This window comes from Erpetoichthys calabaricus, chromosome 3, assembly GCF_900747795.2.
Source record: "Erpetoichthys calabaricus chromosome 3, fErpCal1.3, whole genome shotgun sequence".
NCBI classification, from domain to species: Eukaryota; Metazoa; Chordata; class Cladistia; order Polypteriformes; family Polypteridae; genus Erpetoichthys; species Erpetoichthys calabaricus.
The window spans coordinates 191,478,275-191,486,377 of NC_041396.2; positions in this window are offsets into that span (position 1 = coordinate 191,478,275).

Sequence of the window (8,103 nt, forward strand, 5' to 3'; positions counted from 1 at the left end):
CTCTTGCTATGACAAGTGGAATTAGATAACTGGATGTGGTGTAAGTATTGCGTTTTTTTGCTTTCCCATTTGCTGTTTCAAAGTGTCGAAGCGTTCTGGACAACGAATTACGAGACCTAAAACATCTTTCTGAAAAATGCAATCAGCATGAAAGTAGCTGCAGTCATCTAGAGTAGTGTTTTTCAACCAGTGTGCCATGGCACACCATGAGAGGTACCCAGGTGTGCTGTGGAAATAATAGTATATCTCAGTTGGGTCTGAACATAAGAGGGACAAGTTCTGTAGGTGGTCAAGACCTATTTGAAGTGGATAGGACTACCTGGTGAAGCTGGCATAAAAGCAGTTCCATGAACGTTGAGTTAGAGCACTTCTGCTGCATTTCTAGGCTGCTAGAGTCCATCTGACCTGAGTGTGTAGTTGCCAGTGGGCCTCACAGGGCTGGCGGGTAGTGGGCATATGAGTTGCATCTGAAGCAGAGAGGGTCAGACAAAGCCGCTTGGAGATGTCACCAAAGAGCTCATTAAGTGCTGTGTCTTCGAACACTGATCTCGGAGCTCCTTTTTTTTACTGGCGTCTGGTACTCCAGCCCCTTCAGCAGTTGAGCACATGTATCAGATGTAGTAGAAATACTAAGCAAAGACGGGCAGGAGGAAGTTTAAATCATATACCGCAATCTTTATTACACAGCAATGTGATAAAGAGACTTCATCATGGTACACACAATTAAACTAGGAAGTGCATTGGTTTATATTACATTTCTTATCACACTCCTCCTTCTAGCTCTTCCCACCATTACCTAATGTACATCACCTGACTGAAACTGGCCATCATTACTTCATACCCTAGGAACACCCACACATAAGATAAGATCCTCTCGAATGAATAATTACCTTACAACCATCTCTCAAGGTTAAAGTTTTAGTAACTGCATTTCTAAAACAATGGCCTTATGTTTTCTTTTACTACACGCTCTCCTTAACTTGTCATTATCATGTTAGTGTCCGAACAAGCAGGCAAACAAGCCTTTAAAAATGAACACTTACATAACCTAAAGCTAGCCAAACAGCACTTTTTGCTTAAACTAGAATGAGAATGCATTGATACATAAGATTAAATGCTCTACACAAGCAGCTTATCCAATACTAATACATTCTAATCGTTAATACCAAAGGTTAATCAATTAGACTAATTCCACACAGATAAAATGTGTTTGTGGTTAGTGAGATAGTGGCGTACCTTGGGATAATTTTGGCTGCAAAAAGTGTACCACTACATCAAAAAGGGTTGGGAAACACTGATGTAGACAGTCGCAGGAGGCTAATTTTTTTGGCAGGCTTAGTGAAATGACTCAATTTAGGTAGAAAGTAACTGAGAAATTGTTAGGCCTGAAGGAAATAAGCACGACATTTATGTTCAAGGAAATCTCAGTATCACAACCAGGAAGACAGAATAAGATTTAGGTTGGATTTGTGCAAGACAAGCTGGGCCGGGGTTGGGGGGGGCGGGGGAGTTTATGGTTTGAGCAGTTACGTTTTAAGATGTGCGAGGTCTGTGGATCTTACAATGTGAATTTGTGCCCAGGTAAGGTAAGCCTGGCAGACTTGCATAGGACTGGGCAGACTGGCAAAATTAGAGGACTAGTGATTGTATGATGTGGATTTATAGAATACAGTGGGAATGGCCAAAGCCTGGGCACTCTAATAGTAGACTAAGATTTGGATTGGATTTATGCTATGGATGTCTTATAGGACAGATGGAAGTCCACATTATTGGGAGATTACGGAGGTGGGGGTACGAACATTATGGTGTGGGTTTTGGCAGAATGGGGAACTGGTCAAGTTGGCAGAGGACTGGGCAATTTAATGACAGTTGTATAAAATCTGGGTGACAGGTGCACCTGCTCCTTTCCATATCTGTAGGGTAAGTTATGGGAAGAATAAGGGGACTGTAGATGTCATGGATGGAAGTTTTGGAGCACAGTAGAAATGGGAAAGCTGGCATCAGATTGGGCAGCATGATGGAAAGGATATAATACATTTTAGCCTGGATTGGTCCTATAGGTCTGATACTGGACAGGCCAAGATGTGCATATGATGAGGACCACAACAGCATGTGGAATGACCAGATAGATAGATGTGAAAGGCATTATATAATAGATAAGTGCTGCTTCCATCTGCCCCACCAAAAACTGTGCCCTTACCCAAATTATTTTCACCAGCCACCACTGTTCATGACGTACACAAAGGTACACAATACAGAAGAATAATTGCATCAAATATTTGAAATATTAAAATGTGTGCTTCAGTTTTAAATGTTTAAAGTCTAAATATTCTTAGTTGTATTCATAATTTGTTATTTTACCCACTGATAGAGGTCATTATTAGAGAGCTAGATTCCTAGTAAAGGATCAAATTAAAAAGAACTCAATTAACAAATTCGCAGACCTTAAAGTAGTCTAAAATGATACCCCACATGCTAATGTTTGCAATGCGTCATTCTGGGAGTGGCTCTTAGAGGGCTAGGACCACCAGTAAAGAACCAAATATTAAAAACATCAGCAACCTCAAAATAGCATAAAACATCACTCCACATTGCCTGTATTACCAGTTGCCACTTCTTCAAAAGTTTTGTGAAAAGGATTAACTTTAACTCTTCATTTTCCATTACAGGATGAGCCCCTGAGGTTGGTTGATGTGGTATGCACAACTTCAAGTCCTTCCAATTCATTTTTGTTGAAGACATCTGTTGTACTGTATTTCTCTTTATCATAAAGGTGTAATTTCCTGCACAAACTATGGTCCAGAAATGGCCTAAAAATGAGGGCATGCTTTGTCTAGAGGGCCGCAGATAGGAGAGAACCCCACAAAGATTGGCTTCTTGCAAAACCAGACATCTAGATGAGACAAAAGGTATGTCACATGTGGGGGTCAGGAGGCACAACACAAAAAAATCAAGTGATTTCAAAGCGTTCATAAATAATTCTTATGAAGACAATAATCTTTAAGAAAACATCTGTCTAGAAGTAATGGTTTGAAATATCCAGTCAGGCTTGATGTCCACTGGACAGAACTAGAGAATATGTGAGTGCAGTGTGAGACAGAAGAGCAGGGGTCCTGTGCTACATGCTGGAGACCTCAATCCTCATACGGATCCTCTAGCGGTACCTCAACAACTGACTAATTCTGACAGATATGCTAACACAAGCACATTTACAGACAGGCAAGATCAATGGATGTGATCCTGTAATACGGGGGCACTGCCAAGGAAGAAAGAGTTAATTATTCTTTCACCAAAGTGGAAGTGCAGATGGGTCCTGCTGACGCATGCTCTTCTCATTTCACCCAGAATATTCAGAAATGTTGCGCTGTTAGAAATTATTTGAATGTCCCAGAAAAAGACAAGAAGTTAGGGAACTTTGGCACCCATTACAGAAATACAAAAGCAGGTAAAGTTAAAACTTGCACTAGGTGGCAAAAGGCTGTGACAGCAGGGCTACAAACAGGTGCCAGATAATTACTGACGGAGCATCCTTTTGGTCACAACTTTATGACAGAGGTAAACTTGCACTCTGGGGAGTGCCCAATGCAGGATTGGAATGTGCCAACTTGTACCTGTTTCTGGAACATAAATATTCCTTCTGACTGGACAATTTATTAAGCATGCAGGTTCCTCATCAGCCTTTAGGACAGCCTGAATGTGTCTCAAAAGTACGTGAAAAGCGAGACACGGAGAACCAAATCCACTTATGTGTTGACTAGTGGTGGAGTTCCATGTCACACAAGTGACATCAAGTCGCTTAGGAAGGTTCAACATTCAGCTGAATTCACTATCGTGATCCTTAACTGCTATTGCCTTGTTAAATGGCGCGTTGTCCTGCTGAAAACATCAGTTTGCCATGGCAGACATTTCTACAGCGTGCAAACATTGCTCTACTTGTATGAAGGGACCCAATGTGTGTGATTTGAAAGCACAACTTACATCGGCTGAGCTTGCATTGTTGACCCTGAGCAGGAGTGAAAGAAGCAACCAGACTGCAGAAGGTGCTGAAACATCTCCTGTCCCCCAGCAGTCTAAACACTTCCAGCAGGACTTTGAAATCTGGTTATGTCCCTGACGTCCTGGAGATGGGGGTAGTGGGGGTGGGCTGATTTGTGCTGACACTGGATGCATCAGTCATTTAGAAGGCTGACACTGGACTTAAGCTATTCATGTGTTTGAGTGATGTGTGTTGGTGGGCTGTCCAGCTCTGTTTCTCCTTATACAAGTAGCAGTAGGAGGAGTCACCACATTGTATGGACAAACTGGTGAGGAAGGCAGGCTCTGTTGTAGGCAAAGAGCTGGGCAGTTTGACATCCATGGCAGAGCGACGGGCACTTAGCAGGCTCCTGTCAATCACGGAGAATCCACTGAACAGTATCGTCTCCAGACAGAAGAGCAGCTGCAGTGACAGACTGCTGTCACTGTCCTGCTCCACTGACAGACTGAGGAGATCGTTCCTCCCCAACACTATGCGACCCTTCAAAACCACCCACGGGTAAACGTTAACATTATACAATGTTATTGACTGTTATACCTGCATTTTTATCACTCTTTAATTTATTATTGTTTTTGTATCGGTATGCTGCTGCTGGAGTATGTGAATTTCCCCTTGGGATTAATAAAGTAATCTATCTATCTATCTATCTATCTATCTATCTATCTATCTATCTATCTATCTATCTATCATTGTCACTGGTGCAGAGTATTGTGAAATTCTTACTTGTGTATACAATACAATACAATTTATTTTTGTATAGCCCAAAATCACACAAGTGCCGCAATGGGCTTTAACAGGCCCTGCCTCTTGACAGCCCCCCAGCCTTGACTCTCTAAGAAGACAAGGAAAAACTCCCAAAAAAACCTAGTAGGGAAAATGGAAGAAACCTTGGGAAAGGCAGTTCAAAGAGAGACCCCTTTCCAGGTAGGTTGGGCGTGCAGTGGGTGTCAAAAGAAGGGGGTCAATACAATACAATACACAGAACAGAACAAATCCTCAATAAAAAATAAAAATTTTTTAGAAGTACAGAGCAGAATTTAACAGTAGATGATATATCCCATAATAAGATTTGGATAATTTTAGACTCCTGGAGACCTCATCCATCAAGTTGCCTCCCCCATTTGGCCATTCCACGGCTGAAACAGTGTTGGGCCAGCCAATCCGATGAAAGGACCCCTCTTTCCCACGATTCCTGCGATCCTCCATCAGGGATGACTTTACCTTAGGCAGGCAAAACAACTTGGCAGGTGGGCCGTGGCACCAAGTGCCACATTTGAGTACCGAGAAGAGAAACAGAATAGGTGAGGGTTAGTATCCAATTATAACTATCATGTTACTTATGTTTTAGTGCTAATGACTAACAACAGAGATGCAGTATGTACAGTTAATCAGCAGCTGTAGTCAGGATATGCTAAACTGAAGTAGTGAGTCTTCAGCCGGGATTTATAGTAGCAGGCAGACCATTCCACAGTTTAGGGGCCCTGTAACTAAAAGCTCGACCTCCCATTGTTATTTTATTAATCCTTGGAACCATAAGCAGACCAGCATCTTGAGATCTTAATGTGCGCTCTGGTTTGTAAGTCATAAGTTAAGACAAGTAAGCTGGACCTTGGCCATTTAATGCTTTATATGTTAAAAGAAGGATTTTGAAATCTGCCCTAAACTTAACCGGGAGCCAGTGTAAGGATTTAAGAACTGGAGTTATGTGTTTGTATTTTCTTGTTCTTGTAATAATTCTTGCAGCCGCATTTTGGATTAATTGGAGGCTGTATAAAGAACAGTTTGAACATCCAGTGAACGCCGCATTGCAGTAGTCAATCCTACTAGAGATAAATGCATGAATTAATTTCTCAGAATCCTGTTTATTTAGAAAGCGCCTTAATTTCCTAACATTTTTTAAGATGGAAGAAGCATGTTTTGGACAACTTTGTAATATGCACTTTAAATGACATGCTAGAGTCAAAGATAACTCCTAGATTGCGGGCTGATTCAGTAAAATTAATTGGGATTCCAACTGAATTAAATGATGACAAAATATTGTTATGATCAGCATTATTCCCTCCAACAATTAACATCTCTGTTTTATCTGTATTTAAAGACAAGTAGTTCTCATTCATCCACTCCTTTAATTCGCTAACACAACTAATTAAAGACGACATTGAAGAAACTTCATCTGATTTAAATGAAAGGCATAACTGGGTGTTATCTGCATACGAGTAAAAATTAACATTATGTTTCCTAATGATAGTATGTTGTATCCCAACATACAACACATTACTCCTCGGCAGCACCATGATCAACATACAGAACTCCATTTTATTAATTCAACAGCCTAGCATATGCATTTCTTAGCTGTTTCCACACCACTTATTCAGTTATGTATCCTGTTCTTGTACCTGTGGCAGTTAAACAGCAAGAGAAGTCCCCCTGAAAGATAGATGAGGAATGGGCTGAGAGTCGAATTGCATCTTATCCACTTGGACGATTCTGACCAATTGCAAGTGCCAAACCTCCTAGCCCACCTCTTGCGTTCCCTCTGAGATATTAATAGCAAAATGAAACTGATGGGGTCCTGTTGTGCTACTTAAAGCTTAAAAATATTTAGTGAAGAGTGGAGGGCTCCGAATTGTAGTGGATCCTGTGGCCTGACCCCTTAAGTGATTCCTGGTGTTTCCCCAAAGGTAACTTCAGGGTGAGGTTTAAAGACCCGAGAGGGGGGTCGGCACACAAGGACTTGCACTGCTGTATCCCTTTCTGCAGCTTAGTGACTAGGAGGGTCTTTAAACTCGTGCAACCCTTTTGTTATACTCTAAATAGAGCATCAAACAGCCTTGGCACCTTCTGTGTCACCTGCCCACTAGTGTCCTGGAGGATTAGTGCAGGTTTCTACTGTCTGTCTCTTCAGTGCTACACTGGTGTCCTCACATTTTGGGTTTCCTCAGTCCTTTTGAATCCTTGCCAGCGTGGTTCTTTCTCTTATGGAGCTTCCCTGTGGCATCTTACCCTCCTCTGTACACTCCTCATTCTGCTGGGCCATTTATCCTTAGCAATTTGGAATTTCTCATTCCCGGAGAGATTTCTTTCCTACTTTTCTTCTTTCTTTTGGGTATATCAGATGCACCCATTCCTCATATCAAGACAAATATTTTGTGAAACTCGTAACAGAGAAAAGGTGTAGTACAGCGACGACTCCCTGTTGAGTCCCACTTTGAGCTGAACCGAAGATTCTGACGCGTTAAACTACTCGTAACTTCTTCCATATGATTTAAAGAACTTAATTACAAAACATTAGTAAATTAAAGAACATAATAAACTTAATAAACATTTTTCCCAAATGCCATTTGCTTTACTGCAAGCCTATGTAATTAGATCCAACTAATATTTTCAAAAAACTGTTGCTCCATGTTCCCCTCAACAGCCATTATCTGACCTAACGCCCTTTGCAGAATTAAAGCTGGAAGCAGGACAGACTAACGGAGCACCTAATTATTGTACACAAAGGCATAATTAATTAACTGATACTTACACTTTAATACAGGCGTTTACATATTCTTATACAAATGACTCTTACATGCGAATGAGCGTGCTTAAGGGCTCACGACTTCATCACATTCCACCCTCCTGCTCCTGCCACCTCCCCTCTTTCATGGTGCAGACTCTAGTCATGGTGGTCACAGCCCAGTCCAAACTGGACTTCTCATTTTATTATTTGAAAGTAAACCCATTTATTAAATGTGTGATTCTAGGAAAATTAAAATGTAAAATAAAATGTAAAGATGAACCAAAGGGGACATTTAATTTTTGAAAAAGTCACTACTGTTAAAAAGATTCCATCAAATAATTTTACATAATTTTGAATTGAATATGCTTTATTTGTATGAGTTTTACTTCAGTGATCATTGAAATCAAATTTAAAAGTGTAAAAAATATTAAACGGAACGTTGATCCCGACTCAAATCTCTTCTTAATGTGGCGTGTTTACTAAAGTGTCACCATTGTGGTGGTTACCGCTGCTGCCCCCAGGTCTACAGTCCTATGCTGCTGACCCTTTTAAGACTGTATGTTCT